General features: G+C 41.3%; 1 protein-coding gene across 1 annotated transcript in view; it reads right to left on the bottom strand.

The window, feature by feature from the left end:
- Positions 1 to 21,164, bottom strand: part of ARID2 (AT-rich interaction domain 2) — a 145,253-nt gene that overhangs the window by 121,008 nt on the left and 3,081 nt on the right. The window lies entirely within an intron of this gene.

Here is a 21,164-nt window from a genome sequence, read left to right as displayed (position 1 = left end):
TAACCCTGCCCCTGGGTGCTCGAGTTCGTAGTCTTCAGTAGCAATAAGGAATTTCTCACAGCCCTCAATTATATCCAGATATTTTCTGAAAATTAGATATGGCTTTAATCATAAAATTTTCCACTGCATATACTTTGCTTCTCCCTGGGACCTGTTTTCATTTGCAAGCAAATATGCATTGCTAGATATGTATTAATAAGCATCTCAATTAACTGATGACAATCTCTAAAAGAACCTTAGGAAAAGCAAATTGTAGTCTACCACAGGAAATCATGCAATTTGCATCACAGAAGCACAAACAAATCCACTTACATTAGTTTCATTCGATTAAAGAAGTTCCGTAAAATATACTCTAGTTTTACGAACATAGTTCACCCATGAAACCAACAAGTACTGATAGATAAGACATTACCTCATTTATCAATAAAATTGGGAAAATAGTCTAATCTATTTTTATTAATCTACTTTTAAAAGGAGCTTAAGATTTAAAGTTTTATTTATATAGATATAGTTGGGGCCCATCCCAGACCCAGCTCCCAACTTACCTGGCAGCGGGGGTAAGCTGGTCTGCGGAGGGAGCTGACCCGCTTGTGGCCGGGCGAGGGGCAGCCAAGCTGCCAAGTGGAAAGGTGACCAGCTCCCCACAGCATGACTGACCTCCAGGAGTCGTCACCAGCTGCAGGCAAGAGGCTTTTGGCTCCCTCCCGGGCCGTGAAGCCAGCTGTGCTGGGAACTCTGCAGTAGCCTCCTCCAACAAGCGCTGATGCCCAGCTAACAGGGAAAAGGTGTGATGCACCTGCCAGGGATGCCCGCACTCCCCAGAAGAACGCCAGGAGGCCCTGAGGATTCCTGGGGCGTCCCCGTAGGATGACATCAGCAGCCAGCGATGCCATCTGCTGGTGCTGGCCCTCCCCAAAGCACTGCCTCGGTGGCACTTATCCATGAGGCAGCCCTCCAGGGCAGTGAGGGGGAACTAAGCACTGTAGGAGGCCCTGGCAGGGAACACCTGCAGCAACCCTAGCCACCAGGGAAGGCCGGCACAGGTTGGGCCAGGCGACCTTTTGAGGGATCAGGATAGGAAGGGGAGGAATCGGTGCAGCCTGGGGGCTCCATAAACCAGGGGTGGCCTGTGATGATGGGCAGACTGAGGAGTGGCGAGGCAGATAGTTTCGGTGAAGGCTGCTTGCCTGTGAGCTGTAGCCCTAGGACCCAGAGAGGGAGACCCGGATGCTATAACACCCCCTCCTGGATGGTCAAAAGCCACCCCTAACATTCCAACTTGTTATTCAGGAGAGTGACAAATGAACACTCCAAGGTGGCCCCTCCCCCCAGTGGGTCAGAGAAGACCCTACTGTGCCAGGCTACTGTGCCATATATATACAAAATTGCTAACTGCTGTGAGCTTGAGGATTAAGGTGCAAGGTAAAACTAACTATGAATTAAAATATGTGAACTAAATGAAATCGTCACCTAGTTTGTTTCCAATATGGGCGTTAGTGTGTTGAAAAAATTACTTTTCTCCTTTTTTCCCCTTTTCTTTTCTTCCTTTATTATTACAGCATATTAAGTGTGTTAATAACTTATCATTGTATTATTTTTATTTTTTAATAAAGATTAAAAAAATTCTCTTAAATTTTGAAACATTCATATCTTGCTTTGCATGCCACTAATTGAAGGCAGCTTTCCAGCAAAAGAAACATACAATAAAACAAAATCAAATTAAAAAAATAATAATAATTAGGCAGCACAACAGAAGAAAATAAAAGCCCATCAGCCTTTTTAAAATAATCCATAGCAATCACCTTCTATATAGTACAACTAGTCACCTGAAAATACTAACAAAAAATTGAATGTTTTAAGGAGTACAATAACTAAAACATTTGGTAGGCAATTGTAGGAGGGAGAATATGATGAAGTTTAGCAATGGAACATTTTAGTAATATGGCAATAATTTCTATCCAGATAAATTGCTGGGTAAAATTCCAAGCTAAATATTACTGAAGACCTTTTTATTGAGCCGTTAAAATAACACTGGTTATGCCACAAGCTAGCATTTGCATGAATATGGGCTAGTACAGAAATTATATAATAATATAATAAAACATTGCATTTGCAGATTTTTATTTAAGGTTTACTCAAACATTTTAATGAATTGTTATGTACTTTGAAAATGAAAAGTTAGTATGGCTTTGTGTTCTGTGGAACGTGACCTTCCAAGGGAGTTTTTGAAAAATAGCATTCATAGTATCAAAGATGTACATTAGCTGAACTGAACTAACATAGAGCTGAAAAATCAGTGTGAGGATAACAGGATCTCTGTCTTTGAGCAACATACAAGCTGCTTGAGACACAGTTGTATAGCATGTTGGCATTAGAATTTCTTTAAGAGATCTTTAAATTCTCATGGTGAGAGTTTTAGATAACAAGATGACAAAAGTTGCTGCACTACTACTGGAAAAAAAGGGAAGGAAAAGTTAAATTGTTTTCAACTCTTGTGATTGGGTGAACTGATGTAATTAGAATTACTATCTTTAAAAAAAGAGCATAAAAGCAATCTTTACCAGTACCCTGGTGTGAAACCATATATATATGGTTTTTATCTATCTATCTATCTATCTATCTATCTATCTATCTATCTATGATTAACAGTATTGATATAGATATATTCCTTTTTTCACGCTTAAGCATAGTGGGGGGAAATGAGGTGGAGTGGCCACCTCTGCCACATACTCTCAGCAGCACAGCACATTGGCAATTATACCCTAATTTCTAATGCATTAGTCTGAAGTGATCCAGACTCAGTAGTCTGCTTGGAAACTGTAAGGCTGCTTTTGAGGATAAAATTATTTAAGCCAAATCCACTGTTCAGACATGTTAAGCAACACAAGAAAGGTGTTACACCCAATATTTCATGACCCAGTGCATCCTTTCCGGTCACTTCAAACTATACTTACATTTTCTGATGTTACATTACATATGTCTATATTGTACCTGCATATGCACTGCACAGTGACAAATTGTTTAAATGTGTACCACTGATTTTCATGTGATCAATTTTGTAGCCTATGAGAAAAATATGACAAGTTATAAAGGATCCAAAGTGTATGGGTGCTTTAAGTATATTGTATGGGCATATTCATCCTTTGAGAATGCCACCAAAGTAGTAGGCAAAACGTTAGGTGAGAACAGCTTTGACAGTGGCTTATGAGCCCAAACATTGTTAATTTCAATGTATGTGTGTTATTCATGACTGCCAGTAGGTCATGTGCTTTTGTATTGCTCCTCTTAGCCCGCATATTCTGCTACACTCCCGTCTATGACTTTTGCTCTTCCAGTTCCACCAACCTCAACTGTCTGACAGTCTTCTGTTTCCTCAAACAACGACATTTTCTTTCTCTGCCATCCCTTATGCTTGGAATTGTCTTTGTGATGAATCTCTGTGTTTCCCTGATTTCCCCTGATTCCTTCTGTCTATTTTCTGTATATTTTCCAATGTTTGGGGTCTTTTTAACTCACCAGCAGCAATCTGTGCCATTCAGATGCTGAGATTAACAAGCGGTTTGACTGTCCCTTTGCTTTCCAATTACCATAAGACATGAGCGAGAGAAAAACCTTTTTCTTCTGTGAGTCAGGAATGAGCTTGCTGATTGGCTCATGCTCCCACCAGTTCTCCTCTTGGAAGGAGGAAGGCTAATACTCAGCTGGGCTTCCTTACCCAACCAAGCAGACCAGTGAGGCCATTACAGTCAAGTACAGCTGGAAGGGGCTCTTTGTTCCATCTACCCAAAGTTCATGCCATGAGCTCCACATAGAAGAAACCCAGTTATTGGGAAGCAAGTGAAAATAGAGTTGGTGGTCCCATCCTTTAAGTAGCCAAGACAGGGAATAAGTCTACCTGGCAATTGTAAGGGGTTATGCTATTTTTGCCTGTTTGAAGTTATACAAAGCTTCTGCTTTAACATGAGACATGTAAGATCCATCGTCATCTGCTGGTGTCAATTATTATTGCAACTTTTGGAACTGTCTTGTTTTTCTGTTTTCCTTCCGAATTCACATTCTTGCCCATTTTATCTCTTTTGGTTAGATTTTTAATAAACTGTTTATATTTTACCCCAAGTATGCCTGGTGCCTGGTACAGGAGGTACAGTGAATTGTCACATCTCCTTACTCTGCAGCTCAACTGTGAGAGTGATTTTGATGGGAGATCCTGAGGTTCAGTATTCTTCTGGGAGGGGGGGGGTGGCCTAGACTAGTGTTTCTCAAACTGGGACCCACTAGGTGGGTCATGAACTAATTTCAGGTGGGTCCCCATTCATTTCAATATTTTTAATATATTAGACTTGATGCTACCATGGTATGTGACAGCATTTGGGGAAATGTGACACATCTGTACTTTTAACAGGTTATTCTGCATATACTTTTAACAATGATGTCAATGGGGCTTATGCCTGGGTAAGTGTGGGTAGGATTGCAACCTAGGATTGTTAAAAATTTTCCTGCTTGATGAAGTCACTTCTGATCATGACATCACTTCCAGTGGATCCACACAGATTCTCATTCTAAAAAGTTGGTTCCATTGCTTAAAGTTTGATAACCACTGGCCTAGACAGTCTCCATCTCTCTGGTCTGGACTGGTGGTAGCAGATATATTATACCAAGGCTTTTTTCCCATTCAGCTGTTTGTTCAGCTGGACAGGAAGGGAGTGAATGCACTAACCACTAGACACTACTGCCCTGGACTGGTCTGCAAACATTGAATGTTGTTCCAACTTTGATAGCCTCTCTCTCACAATTTCTTCAAATACCTTCTAAAAACCCAATGTTTCCACATTACCTTTGGCACCACATTTTAATCTTTTCCCCTATTGCAACAAAGACTCATAACTGAAATATTCACATAAGGGAAGCATATCTCCATCCCCCTGCCACCTTCTGTTCTCTCCTTTGAATCAGTTTCTAGACCAGGGGTGTCCAAACCCCAAGCCTGGGGCCACTTGCGACCCTCGAGGACTCCCAATCTGGCCCTCAGGGAACCCCCAGTCTCCAATGAGCCTCTGCCCCTCATAAGCCAAATAAGCAGCAAGTGGCAAAAGGTCAAAGACTGGAATTGTGTTTTATTTATTTGTGCCATCACTGTGCATGATGCTTTACAGAGAGTAAAAAAGCAGGTCCCTACCTGACATATAGTCTAGAACAGGGGTGCCCAAACCTCGGCCCTGGGGCCACTTGAAGCCCTCGAGGACTCCCAGTGTAGCCCTCAGGGACACCCCAGTCTCCAATGAGCCTCTGGCCCTCCAGAAACTTTCTGGAGCCCGCACTGGCCTGATGTAACTGCTCTCAGCGTGATGGCCAACTGTTTGACCTCTCGTGTGAGCTGTGGGATGAGGACTCCCTCCACTGCTTGCTGTTTCACATCTGTGATGCAGCAGGGACAGCAAAGGAAAGGCTGGTCTTGCTTTGTACAAGGCGCTGAGCTACTGCAAGACCTTCATTCATTCATATAAGTTCCATCTCTAATATATTCATTTATGTAAATTAATTCAAATTTGAAATGTAAATTCGTTCTTTTTTCCCCTAGCCCCCAACACAGTGTCAGAGAGAAGATGTGGCCCTCCTGCTGAAAAGTCTGGACACCCTTGTTCTAGACCAGGCGTGTCTAAACTTTTTGGCAAGAGGGCCACATCATCTCTGACACTGTGTCGGGGGCCGGGGGGAAAAAAAGAATGAATTTACATTTAAAATTTGAATAAATTTACATAACCTTATATAAATTAATATACTAGAGGTGGAACTTATATGAATGAATGAAGGTCTTGCAATAGCTAAAGGCCTATAAAAGGCCTCACACAAGGCAAGGCCGGCCTTTTCTTTGCTGCCGCTACTGTATCACAGATGTGAATCAGCAAGCAGTGGAGGGAGCCCTCATCCCACAGCTAACATGAGAGGTCAAACAGTCGCCCTCATGCTGAGAGCAGTTGCGTCAGGCCAGTGCGGGCTCCAGCAAGTTTCTGGAGGGCCAGAGGCTCATTGGAGACTGGGGTGTCCCTGAGGGCTACACTGGGAGTCCTCGAGGGCTTCAAGTGGCCCCAGGGCCGAGGTTTGGGCACCCCTGTTCTAGACTATATGTCAGGTAGGGACCTGCTTTTTTACTCTCTGTAAAGCATCATGCACAGTGATGGCACAAATAAATAAAACACAATTCCAGTCTTTGACCTTTTGCCACTTGCTGCTTATTTGGCTTGTCCTGAAAATTTGAATTTCATTATCTGCTGAATTTGGTATCCATGGGGGACTTCTGGAATGGATTCCCTGAGGAGCCCAATGGACTTCTTTTTTTTTCCATTCCATGCTTGGGGAAAAAAATGGAACGTTTACTAACTGGTCTCATACAGTACGTAATTAAGCACCTAAAAATGCTAGGTGCTGTGTGAGAACATAAAGATTATAGATGTACAGAATTTAAATCAAGCATAACCGATAGAGTAAGGGGGTAGGAATAAGGCAGATGTAACTTAGAAAAGCCAAAGAGAATAGAAATGGATCTTTACTACATTTTCAAAAACATGACAAGTTTTTAACAAGAATTAAAGTAGTGGTATACCATCTGCACTCCAAACAGGTGCATATTTAAGAACAAGTACTCCAGAGTTATTAGTAATAGATTACACAAAAAAAACTCTCTCTAAAGTAACTGATGTACATCAGTGGTAAGGGAACAGCACTTTATAAAAAAGAAAATAAAAAACTCTGTCTAGAGAAATAGTACTGGTGGTGAAAGAATAGGAAGCACTGCATGTTTTCTTCACTGACTGTACATAGGTAGTTAACCCATTTTGGCCCAGCCCACAAATGTACACATTTGATTCCTGCTGCATATATGCAACGTTGGGCAGAAATGGTTTAAATCAGCGGTTTTCAAACTCCAAGGAAGTTCGAGCCCTGCAGTAAGTCCTTGTGGGGGAGGGGGGACGAGGTAGTGATGCAATCCCCAGGATTGCGTCGCTAAGGGGGCCGCAGGGACTTGGCTGGACTTACCCGAGCCCCCTGCAGCCATACGGGGAGCCCTGCGCGAGCATCTGCAGGGCTTCCCAGCTCTTCAAAGTGAAAGCGCAGCAATCATACTCCACTTCTGTTTTGCAGAGGTGGAGCACAATCGCTCTGCTTTCACTTTTGAAGATCTGGGGAGCCCTGCAGATGCTCATGCAGAGTTCCCTGCATCTCCAGGAGGCTCTGGTAACTCTAGCCAAGGCCCTGCAGTCCTCTTAGGACTGCCTCCTCCCTGCCCGTTAAGGGGGCAAAGGCCATGGCCTTCAGGCTGGGGTGTCGCAATGCCCCAGTTTGAAAAGCCCTGGCTTAAGCAATGGAGTTGTAACTCCAGTGTGACATATGGTATGAGATTATCACAGTTAGAACCCAATCCTATTTTCACCATGCTATAGCATGCAATCACTCCAATAACACATGCACTGCTGTGCTGTGTGATGGTGATGGTGACAGGGGACCCCTGAAGGCAAATAGGAGGAAAGGATGAAACATTTTTACCTATCTCCATGTAAACCCTCAGGCCATTTATGGGTCTCTTCAGATATATTCCACCTACTTTGGTAGCATATTTCTGAGGAGGGAAAGGGGACAGGAGGTTTATAAAAAGGGGGAGAAGATCCAGCATGCATGACCACCACCAGATCCATTTCTTCCCCCCTCCCCTTCCCCACCCCACATTCTTTCCTCGAAACACCCTCCTCCTCCCCACCCACAGCCCACCCTCATAGCTGACTTACCAGTGAAAAGTACAGGTGGAGTCTATTTATCCACAGATTATACATCTGCAGATCTGACTCAACGTGGGTCCCCTGACACACTGAGTCAGACCTGGCTCCACCACAGCCCTCTCAGGAGGGCTTTCCAGAGCCCGGAGAGGCAGCGTGCATCCACCCACTGCCTCTCTGGGATTCAGAACAGCCCAGAGAGGCAAAAAAGTCACTGCCGGTTTCCCTTGGGACAGCACAGCTCTGGTTCCCTTCAGAAGGGTTAATGGGGCAAAGATAGTGAATTTGAGTACCTGTGAAATTCTGTATCAGCGGGAGGGGGGTCCAAGAACAGACCCCCACAGATACAAAAGCCCCACCTGTATTCCCTATTTTAAGGGAAGTAATTGAAGAGATGTTCAAAACCATCCCAGCATACATGTTGGTGGATGTCTACAGATCCCTTAGTCAACTGTGTCAATATTGTGCAGACGCCAATGAGGTGTTTTAAGCACTTGGTCTAATAATTCATTATCACTGGTTCAAGTAACTGCTCCTGTGTACCCCATATGCAGTATATACGTAAATTAAGTTTTATAGTATATGTGTGTATTATAGCGTAATATATTTGACACCATGTCTGTACGTATTCTTGAGATAATTTGTATTTATTGCTTTCCATTCATATTCCATGGCCCAAAAACTAACCATTTTACATGAGCATCTGAATCAGGCAAGACTCACAGGTTGCATTCATACATTATGATCTCCAATCTTCATGGTTTGATAAGACAAAAGCTGCATCCACATGCATTCGCTCTTCCCCTCAAGACTTCAAGATGTGTCAAACCACAATTTGCCATGATGCCTACACATACAAACTATGGTTTGAGAACCAGAAAATGTTTCTATTATGCTGGGCTCAAAAAGGTAGGTGGGAGGGAGTATGTTTGGACAATCAGAAAACACAACATCTGAATGCAGCCTATGTATTATCAATGTTTTAACTTGGTACAAAAGTGACTCACTTCTATATTCTCCTATTATTTCCCCTTTCTCATTCTGGTCTTGGTATCCCTACTATTACTTCATTTCTTTATATATATAATAAGGTACTATTGGAAATAAACCAACTAAGGGCCAAATCCTATCCAATTTTCCATTGCTGGTGCAGCTGTGCCAATGGGGTGTGCACTGTATCCTGTGCTGGGGTGGCCGTCACAGAGTTTTCCTCAAGGTAGGGGAACATTTGTTCCCTTAAACTCAGGGCTGCATTGCGGCTGCACTGGTGCTGGAAATTTGGATAGGATTGGGCCCTAAATTTAGTATTTATGTTTTAGATTATATCTATAAAAATAAAATTTGTGCTTAATGACAAATGCACAAAATTTGAATTATTTTAAGCAAAGACAAATTATGTTCCATAATCTAAAAATAGCAATATAGTCCCATAGCTAGATGTATGATTTTTTTGGGGTGATATCAAATTAAAAATACATAATGCCACTTTCTGCACTTCTCATTTTTGTAAAAAAAAAAAAAAAAAAAAACAGGTCTCAAAATCTGTGAAAAAATAAAACAGTTTTCTAGCATGACACTTTAGACTGGTTGGGCTGTACTGGGGGAGGGGGGAGTGCATGGGTGCTGACTATGGCTGCATCTGCTGATACTATACCACCTATATCACCTGCCTAGTACACTTTTAAAGCACTTATAATTTATAATTATATTTTATTAAAATGTGCATTTGGAATAAAAACAACAAGGCTTTCTGAACTTTTGTTCCTTGGGGGGGAAAAAGAAATCTGCAAAAAGATAAAAACATTTAAGAACACTTCTGCCCATAGCTCTAAAAATGTTACTTGTGTTTATTTCAATCAAACTTTTATTTACCATTCTGACCCTCTTGCGGAGCATAGGATAAGGCTCAGGATCCGTATTCCTGCTTCCTCTAGAAGCTAGCTCCTTCTTCTCCAAAATGGTAGCCACTGGCACTGGTGATAGGGTGTGAGGAGGAAGAACAATACCTTTGCAGTACAGAAGCTCTATGTGAAGTGGTTTTTAAAAGGTGCAAAGCAGACTGCTCTAGAAACTCCGTTCCAAGAACCCTGAACTAGGAGCTCTAGTACTGGAACGTCTTCATTTTTTTTATGCGAGCAGGGTAGAACTGTTAACTTTATCTCAACTGGATCTCTCAAGATGCTGCAATAACTGCTGCAGTGCAAATGTCTGGTCATCTGTGTCCAGAATAGGTTTAAGGAGGAGACAGATCTAGATTGCAGACTAAAGGACCGATCTAAGGTGGATATTTTGGGGGTATCCATCCATCCATGAATACTATTTGCAATTTTGCACAGGTACAAAACATCAAGACATCACATTACTGCAACAATCAGAACAGTGCTTTTGCACCAATGCAGTTGCATTGCACAGAGCCTTGCACAAAAATATGGGCGAGGAAATACTGCAGAGGCATGATGGAAAAGTGGCAACTAAGACCATCCTATTAACATCTAGAAGCCAGAAGCACTCCCTGCACTGGTGCAACAATGTAACCCCAAAACACAGAGTATTTACTCAGTAACTTAAGAACCAGGGATGGCACCATGGATAAGACCCATACTACACAAAGACCCACATGCCTGGTCAACCCTGAGGCACTAAAAATCCTGCTGCTCTCACCACTACCTACAAAGCCAAAATGGGGATACTTATTCAACAAATATGGGGAGAAAGCAGCAACAAAGAACCTTCTTTTCACCCTAATTTCACTTTACAACTCCCAGATTTCCTGTCCCCCAACACTGTGTATAGAGCATCTCGGAATTGTAAAATTCACCAGGGGAAGAGAGATGATAGTCCCTTTTCTCACTTTTTCCCAACAGCCTCCTGTTAAACTTCCTCACTGGATGCCTAATTGGGAAAGATAGCCAAGAAATAGATGGATGATAGTCATCCTACTCTGTAGTCACTGTAGCTGTGGATGGTGCATAAAGGAGGGCTCACATCAATCTGTTAACCAGTTCCCAGACGCACAGGTGAGGTGGCTGGCATGCATATGGACTTGCCAAAGCATGGAGAGAGTGCCATTGGAAGGGTGCCACAGGACTTTTACCACATGGCTCCCCAAAAACTGGCTCCCACCAGCACCAAGTACTCTTATCTAAATAGACCGCAGGATGCTAACTAAAAATACAATATTGACTAGCTTGTACTGGCACAATTGCTGGTACAGAGGCAGGCCTTTGCAGATGCTCCTAGGATCAACAAGTAAGTCACAGAGTACTGAAGTTTATGATGTGCAACTAATACATCAGAATTCATAATAAATACACTTGTGCAAACTCTTATTCTCAACTGAAGCTTCACAAAAGGGGCTTCATGCTTGAACTAATCATAGGGCAGGAGGTCTGGTCTATAGGGTAGAGCCTTCGTTAGCCCGAAGATAACATCAGAAGGTCGCCAGTTCGAGGACACCGGCAGCTCCCTGAACGGCTGAGAATGGCAAGTCCTTGAAGCAGCTGACAAGCCAAGCTGAGTGATTCCACCTGCTCTTGGTGTGAGCAAGAAGTGTCTTGGCTGCCCTCCACGTGAGAGATGGAGCTGCTTGTCAGCCTGCGTGGGAGAACTAGAGGCCAGAAGAGAGACCAAACCAGGAAGATCCATTCTGAAATGTTGTTGGTTCTTGAAAGAGATAACCACTATGATTGTAAAAAATCCCCTTGAGGGATTTAGAAAAGCCTGCCGCCTTGAATAAAGTCAGAGGAGTAATCCGATGACCAGAAAGGCGGTATATAAATACCTTGTTATTATTATTAATATTATAACTCTTTGTAAAACTGGACCAAAACAAGCATCACATTTTTTAATAAAACAATTTTTAATTCTGAAGGCATCACCAACTTGCGCACACCCCCATGCCAAGACAATGTAACCATGTCACAGAAAGTGCAAATACACGCTCCTAGCCGGCATACAAGCTCATTGTTATCCTTTAAAGTCTTTAATTAGCATTGTAAAATATCTGTAGGAAAGAATGTGAAATTTATTGATATAACTCAGAAAGGATTAAATATCTAACCTGAACCTTTTCAAAGAAATTATATTAACTACAGTTGGCCCTGTATCTTACACACTTTACTTGCATGAATTCAAGTATTGTACATATGCTCAGCCAAAAAAAGAGAAAAGGTTAGGGGAAAGCAACAGTTTAAATAATCCAGGCATTTCCATCTATCATATCACTTATTCTGTTTATGCCTCAGAGCAAGCCTGAAATAGGAAAACAAACTTGCTGTTCCCTCAGTCGTCTTAGCTCCTGCACGCTTCTGTAATTTTCATTCTCAGAGAGAAGGTACAAATTTGTTGGCTTTAAGGGCATTTCGACAATATGCAATTTTGGCTTTATGTTCCAACCTTGGAACGTAACCATTGCATAAGGCACAGGCTGAATGTACTACTATAGGTACATCACAATAAGTAAAGGCTATGGATGGTTACTGGTATTTTGGTTTCTGAATTGTTCACTACACAGCATCATCATATCTGTCATGTCGTTCAAAGCAATGTATTAAAATGATTATTTTGTTTAACTTTTGAAGGAAAATAGAATTCTTTGTCACTGAGTAGAAAAGTTGGAAGTGTCCAATTTTCTGCATATAATTTTAAATAAAATTGAAACCAATGATTACACAGTGATAATGCAACTGTCAAAGAAAAAAAAAGGTGTTCATATTAATAAAAAAATGAAAAATTGACAAGAAAGGAATAAGCCAAGGATGGAAAATCAGCTACACATTGGAAAACGGTGAAATTTCAAAGAGGCATTTGCTTCAATAGCTTCATATTTCCAATATCCTAGTTGACAGTGACCAAAAAGATACATGTATTGGCATTTCTGCCTGAAACACCAGTATAAAATCATAGTTTGCAATGTTACGTATGAACCCTGGTCAGTCCTTCCCAAACTAGGCATCTGTCAGGTTCAATTCTTTAAAACAAAGATGATACAGTTGCAGTAGAAAAAAGTCACAGCAGTGTTAGTCTGTGATTGTTTACTAAGAAATGAGAAGACTTGGTCTTTATAGTACCTTAGAGACCAACTATGGCTGCAATTCTATGAACACTTAGCTGGGAGCAGGTCCCACTGAACATAGTGAGACTTCACAGTAATCATGCATTGAATTGAGCTATTATTTTAAAGCACAAGCTCTTGTAGACTGAAGCCCACAGTCTCAGATGCTAAAATTGATTAAACAATAGTAAGCAAAAAAGGCAGTTATTTAAATATTAAAATGAAACATCTCACTGGAATGTTCACCTTAAAAATAAAAAGAAATCCACACGCCTTGTTGAAACCTTGGTTCTCACAACTACTGCCAAAACAAGATTTTTTTAAAAAAGAGGACGCCATAGATGTTCTCAACATCTTCCAAGAACTTCTGCAAGTAACCATCTTAGCAACTATTGAAATAGAATCATTATATACAAACATTGTAACCAATATATAAACATTGATTGGCAATTTATGGCCATATGCCAGATCCAACCCACCACCCAAAGTCATCCAAATTAGAACATAAGAACAGCCCCACTGGATCAGGCCATAGGCCCATCTAGTCCAGCTTCCTGTATCTCACAGTGGCCCACCAAATGCCCCAGGGAGCACACCAGATAACAAGAGACCTCATCCTGGTGCCCTCCCTTGCATCTGGCATTCTGACATAACCCATTTTTAAAATCAGGAGGTTGCACATACACATCATGGCTTGAACCCCATAATGGATTTTTCCTCCAGAAACTTGTCCAATCCCCTTTTAAAGGCGTCTAGGCTAGACGCCAGCACCACATCCTGCGGCAAGGAGTTCCACAGACCGACCACACGCTGAGTAAAGAAATATTTTCTTTTGTCTATCCTAACCCGCCCAACACTCAATTTTAGTGGATGTCCCCTCGTTCTGGTATTATGTGAGAGTGTAAAGAGCATCTCCCTATCCACTCTGTCCATCCCCTGCATAATTTTGTATGTCTCAATCTTGTCCCCCCTCAGGCGTCTCTTTTCTAGGCTGAAGAGGCCCAAACGCCGTAGCCTTTCCTCATAAGGAAGGTGCCCCAGCCCCGTAATCATCTTAGTCGCTCTCTTTTGCACCTTTTCCATTTCCACTATGTCTTTTTTGAGATGCGGCGACCAGAAGTTGCATAAATCTCGGCTTGGAAGCCAGGCCTCCCACCCAATTCAATACATGCCAGATGGGGGATGACAGAGCCAACTGCTCAGGCTCACAGAGTCCACAAGCCCTGGTAGACAGCTCCCCATTTGGTGTGTGTTGAATTGAGGAGGCCTTGCTCCCAAGTCAAGCTTTCCACAGTTGCTTCCGGGAGCTCAACAACTTGAAAGCTCAATTGTGACATCATCACCAAACATGTACTTGTACTGATGACAGGCAATCATGAGCACTATACCTAACAGAGAGAGAGACAACAACCATAATCTCAAAAATTCACATTTTGAGTCACTGCACAAATACAAATACAAATAACACTGCAACAGACACATGTTTGGCACCATATACTAGCACTAGTTGAATCTGAACAAAGTTTTTTGAAAAGCTAACATGCAGTCCCACTAGCAATCACTGGACATAAGCAAGTGGCCAAGTTTGCACAGCGGCAATCCATCCATGTCCCCTAGTGTCAAAAAGTAAGCATGGGGGTGGGAATGAGGCTGAAAGGGGGAGGAATGGGACAGACATCAGGGGAAGGTGGATCGAGGCCACAAAGAGGGTTGTATTGGCAGCAACGCCACTGCCAATAAACTATCCTCCTTTTTGACCTCAATTCACCTTCCCAGGTCCATGCGCCAGCTATATATGCGCCAGCTGGTAAGTAGACCCATTCAGGCAGTGAAGGCTTAGCCCTGGACAAGAGAACAAATGTTCCCTTACTCTGAAGAGATCTCTAGGTCCTGAATCTCCTCTGCAGGATACAGCACACACCCTATTGACACAGTTACATTGCTGCACATGGAGTTACATAAAATTGGGCTGTAAGTTTTGTCAGTTCCACACAGTATACTAACTTTCAGGACAATGTGGTTTATGGACTTCACAGATAATGTATAATGGCCTTATACAGAAAATTCAGTAAACAAAACACCTTTTTTCATACCACAAGCCATTAACCATAGAACATTATCTATAGCAGTGGTTCCCAACATGGGGGTCATGATCCCAAGGGCATGCATGCACATTTTTGGTTGGGATGCTACCCCCTTAAGGAGGGTAGCGACCCGACCGGGTCCCACTGTGCCATTACCATGATACTTCCAGCCGGCATGATACTGCCACCACTGAACATGGATAAGTAAAAAGTGGAAGAATTTACTTACTCTCGTTTGGCAGTGGCAATGAAAACCGGAACTGCTGTAATAACAGCGCTACAGGTCCCTGGTTGGGTTGTTACCCTCTTTAGGGGAGTGGTGCCCTAATGAGGGCTGGGAACCACTGATCTATAGACAAGTGATGAGATATAATTGTATCTATTTAGATCCAAATGATCTTGACAAACACTTTGAAGATCTTAGACAAACATTCTTGACTCACCAACATAAAATGGTGAACAAGGAAATTGCAAGGGCAAGAACCACAGCTTGGGAATAACTATTACAAAGGAAACAACAACAAAATCACAGCAGGACACCCCTTCTTGTGTACAGCTCCAAGTTAAAAATACTGCAGCAAATCATAACTGACCCACAGTCCATCTTTGAGAGTAGAAACACCTAAGACCCATGACAACCTAGAGATAGCTACCAACTTGAAACTACTGCTCAATAGGAATAAAATGTCTGCAAGACATAAACACAGAGGTGCAAGACCATGCAACAAACAAAGGTGCTAGTGCTGCCATTCCTTTACCACTGCTACATGAACTGCTAAAGGAATCTGTGTTGGCATCCTTCAGTCATGGAAGACTATGGTATTGCGCTCTGAATGGTGGCTCTGGAACAGAGTGTCCTCTCCAGTGCGCAAAGCCTGGGTAGAGTAGATATGGAGGATAGACTGTTACCCATGCAGCAAATCCCCCCTCTCCACATCGCTGAAATGGTCCAATGGAAAGGCAGAGGCTAATACGGTTGGTTCCAGCGGCGTCGCAGGAGTTGCCAGAACATGACTGCGTTCAGCCATGAACTACCTCAGGGACTCCGGCTCCGGATTTTGCCTCGAGGTTGACTCCTGAAGCCTCTTCCATAACTGGATATAGCCACAAGGCAGTGGAGGTTTGGGATCAGAGTTTTCCTTCTCTTAGATGAGCTGCTTTCCCAGGCTAACGAGTCCCATCTACCTGGTGGCTGTTTAGTCGCCTCTTACGACAAGTACAGCCAAACTGAGGGCCTATTCTTATCCCCCAGCCCCCAGGGGTGGCTGTTTAGTCGCCTCTTACGAAAAGTACCGCCAAACTGAGGGCCTATTCTTATCCCCCAGCCCCCAGGGAGAATCTATACCATACTGGAATCTATACCATATAGGAATCTATACCATACTGATGGGACCGGGTAGATGGGACTCGTTAGCCTGAAGGCAGCTCATCTGAGAGAAGGAAAACTCTGATCCCAAACCTCCACTACCTTGTGGCTACATCCAGTTATGGAAAAGGCTTCAGGAGTCAAGGCGAAATTCGGACGCAAAATCCTTGAGGCAAAATCCGGAGCCGGAGTCCCTGAGGCAGTTCATGGCTGAACAGTCACGTTCTGGCAACTCCTGCAACGCCGCTGGAACCAATCGTATTGGCTTCTGCCTTTCCTTTGGATCATTTCAGCGACGTGGAGAGCGGGGATTTGCTGCATGGGAAACAATCTATCCTCCATATCCACTTTACCCAGGCTTCGCGCACTGGAGAGGACACTCTGTTCCAGAACCACTTTTCAGAGCGTGATACCATAGTCTTCCAAGACTGAAGGATGACAATGTAACCATACTGACATTTCTACAGCTGCAACTCTTCTACTGTTCTACGGGATACAGTGAACCCCCACTTTCCAATGGGCTCACATTATGATCATTTTACAACAGACTCTCTGTAGCAAACAGTCCACTATATAGTAAGTTACTCACTTTACGATGAGCTCACAACAGACACCAACAGGACCTCATGGGTGATAGCCAATCAGCAAATGTTTGATAGCACTGCAGACAATAGTAGCATTTTATACAGCACAGCTTTATAAAACGGCCTTGTAATTTGTGCTTTATAATTACAACTTTGTGTAAAATGTTAGCCATGGCCCCTAAAGAGGCACCTTTTAAACAAGCCTTTAGAGGGGCAAATTGTTGTGTAGCAGAAACTTCAACTGCTGAGGTCCTAGAACAAATTACCAAAAAACTATGCATTATTAGGTTCACAATACATTTTCACAATATAATGGCATCCCTGGAATGGATTACTATTGTAAAGCAGGGGTCCACTATATTCTCTCTACAGTGTATATCACTGTCGTTGGCAACCTTCAGTCTCGAAAGACTATGGTAACGCGCTCTGAAAGGTGATTCTGGAACAGCGTCTAGTGTGGCTGAAAAGGCCAATTCGGGAGTGAAGAATCACTGTAGAACAATTCTTATTTAAGAAAAGTGTTGAACGGACACAAATATGAATAAGGAAGAGGAATATCAACAAAATGATGAGTAAACACTTTAACCTGCCTACCCATTTCACCAAGGGCCTCAAAGTGACTGTTCTCAAATTAACTATTTCAGTGGACAAATCATAATGTGAGGATCAGAACGAGAACTGATACAAAGATTTAACTGTGTGAATTAACGTCTCAACAGTACTATGGAGCCCTTCATATAAAATCTGGTGGAAGAAACTGAGATGCATCACTTTATGATTCTACAGAAGAGTTTCCTTTTAAAATTCAAATAACTGCTCTTATGTGCCTACATTTCTTCAATCTATTTCAGGATCTGGACTAAACACAGTAGACTGCAATCTACAAAAGTTCATGCTCTTTAAGTGCTGGACTTTGTATCATACTAAAGTCTTTTTTCTCTTTTTTAGTTTCTAAAACTTTGTCACAAGAGCTGCAAGTCCAGGAAAAAAAAATGGCTGACCCTCCCTATGAGTAACAAAGAGCACATTGGCACAATAGGTTTTTCCAAGTATGCTTTTCATTACTATGGCTGGAAAAGACACCTGGTCAAACAGGCATCTAAAACATTTATCTCAGCACCTATTAATTTAATATATTCGTTTCTGCATCAGTTGTAAAAATACCTGTTGCTGAATACTTACACCAATGTGCAAAATCAACAGAATGTTGAAGAAAAATGCCCTCCTAAATCATGTACTACTGCAATTCTTCACAACCAATATTGCCATTTCTGAGATTATCAATGAACAATTCTTTGCCCAAACCATTCACTTATGTTTACAAAGGCCATGGAAATCCTCCCAGGGATCATCCCAGAACTGGAAAGGCAAGTTGGATGAGTCAGCTCTGACAGAATAAAGATGCCAACCATCTTACCATTGTTTTATACAGTTCTTAAATTCTGCCCTTTTTCTAAGAAGCTCAGCTCATATTTAGTCCCATAACAATCTTATAAAGTAGGTTTGATTAACATAAAGCAACATTAAAAGTGACCCAATGACAGCCAAAGCTGAACAATTATTTGAACCTGGGTTTCCTCCCATACAATCCCAAGTTGCTTGCCATTGCACAATGCTGGCTCCATTACCAATAAGTAATCTGATATACATATTAATTGGCCATCTATCTATTTTAATGAAAAATCAATCACCAATATTGTAAAAATTACTGAAATCAAGCCTCCTTATACATATACATCTTTCATACCCCATTTTAATCAGAGCCTGAAGGATGTACATGACAGGATTGCAGTGACAATTTTAAATAAATATTCCTGTACTTCAGAACAGAGCTTTTTCTCAACATTTCCTCAAAGCTCTCTCTTCTCTTTTTGATACTTTCAATTTCTGCCTCTTCACAGTTCCTTGAGCAATTACCTGTGCCTCTTTGCAAAAGGCTATACTACAGGTAAACTAAAGCCCTTTATTCCCATTTTACTTAAAAATGCTGGCAATACCAGAGTCAAAGAAAATCTATGTTTCTATTCTTACAGTGGAATAGTAATAAACACTGATATAGCTCTTTCTGAGTTTGCAAAGTGCTTTGCATGTATTTTCTTGACGCTGTCCTAACAACAACCCCATACAGTATGTATTATTATTCCCATATAGCAGCCTAAGGCATCCTAGTGAAGTCATGGCAGAGGTGAGATTTGAACTGGAGATCTTCTGATTTTCAGGTCCCATTTAAATCCATAAATCTGGGCATACATGTACTTCAGTCCACAGACTTGTGACATCTTCATACAGTAAATATCAATGGTCCCAAATAATATTCACTTAGATAGATCTCTTTGAAGGATCAGGACACATGTACTGACAAGAGAAAATATTTTGCAGTAGTGACTACGTTCCTCAGTGACAATAGCTTAAAACCAAATGTAACATGAAGAGGTAGCTTTACAAAAGATAGACCCATCACCAGCGTGCTCTGTGTTACAATCCAAATAAGCAGGTGCATCTCATTAACTGAACCTACTGGTCTGTCTAGAGTAGGAGCAAATAACATGGGGATTGGTACTGTACCCTTGTGGCATGCAGGTAAGAAGCATGATTCAGTTCACCTGGCACTTGTAAAAATCCTCCATCTGTAAGGATTCTTACAAGAAAACTTCCTATTTTGAGGGGGGGAGGGAAGTTAAGTTGGCAACCATCCACAATTGGAACAACTCCTCATGACTTCTTTCCTAAAAAAAGATCAGCACTCCACATGAAACTCTGCCATCATAAACTAATTTGCATCCATATACCTCGCACAAAATGTACAAATGTATACAACAAGACAAGACAACATCATAACTGAGGAAAACAATCATATACTGCTGGCAAAAAGAGGGAAATAAACGTAAAAAGTAGGTTTGGTGAGATTAAGATCTAGGTGGATTACACTGCAGATGCAGTATCATCAATTATAAACATAGTATAGAGTATGAGGTACTTGTGCTAAAAATTATTCAGATATATGGAAGTCCAGGATTCTTCATAATCTCCATTTTTTTAATGTAGCAAAATTTTTGAAGAGTAAACTTTATAAAGTCCATTACCAACAAAGTTCATGTTTGTAAATATTTAAGCAAAAACAATAAGAATACTATGTATAAAGGCATCACTGCCATTTTCTAGTGTTGATCTGATAACATCCCTGTCTACACATTATATGAAAATCCCAGAGAAATCAATGGAACTTGCTTCGAAATAATGTATTTGGAATCATGATGCAAGAATCTAAAATTAAAAATAAAAGTATATAACATTATCCTTACAAATATTTAGAACATGTTAATACGTGCAGATGCATGCTATCCTCATGCATACAAATAAAAACTCAGTAATCTAAGCATATCAGCTATTGCTGGTTTATTAATGACCTAGTATTGAAATCACAGCAAATACAAAAGCACACAAATCATTTAACTGGGGCCTATAGAAGCAAAAACAATCCAAAAACAAATATTCTGATATCTTTTGACCAAAATTTGAAATGAGCATTAGGAAAAGAGACATAATATGGTTCAATGCACTTTTAAACATGTTTAATGACTATGTACTGGTCTTTGGCCACAGCATCATTTGAGACTTTAAAAAAAAAAAAGGAAAGTCTTAATATGAAACCTCAACTTCAAGAGAAGCATGTGCCATGTCCTTTGATTAACTGTATCTTTGTTAGCTTTTTCTAATGCTTAATATACATAAGTAAAAACAAACATCCCAAAGCATCCTCACAGAACATCAGTTAATACCCTTATCTGAACTCTCTAAAGGAATGATACATTGCAGGTTCATATGTACACCCCTAAGAAGGAAGTTCTTGGAATTTTTTTTTTTTTTTACAGAAGCACGTGCCAACACAAAACATATACAAGAACTTTATATTCCAACAGATTCTGACTAAGGATTTCCAGACTTCCCTGTAACTCAATAATCACTCCTACACTGTTGCTGTGAATTCTACAGCTTCAAACTAGAAGTCAATCTAGGACAACCAATAGAAAGTGCACCTGTGCAATTACTACATTTCCTAATTCAGAGCATCAACTCTCCAAGAGATAGGTGGGTTTTAATAATTGAAAAACCTATCACAAAACAGGGCAGATCTTATCTAGATCAACAGGAACATGAACAAATTCACACCTTGAATATATGTTGAAAACAAAATAAAGATTAGATTTTTTTTTAAATCTAAAATTCACAGATTCCTCAGCAGACACAAAGCAGCAACATCTACATAGACAGGCTAGTGTGCTTTTTAAAAATATATTCATAAACAAA

The sequence above is a fragment of the Tiliqua scincoides genome, chromosome 7 (genome assembly GCF_035046505.1).
Source record: "Tiliqua scincoides isolate rTilSci1 chromosome 7, rTilSci1.hap2, whole genome shotgun sequence".
NCBI lineage: Eukaryota > Metazoa > Chordata > Lepidosauria > Squamata > Scincidae > Tiliqua > Tiliqua scincoides.
The sequence above is the reverse complement of the archived record's forward strand: the minus strand, read 5'-3'. Positions and strand labels throughout refer to the sequence as shown.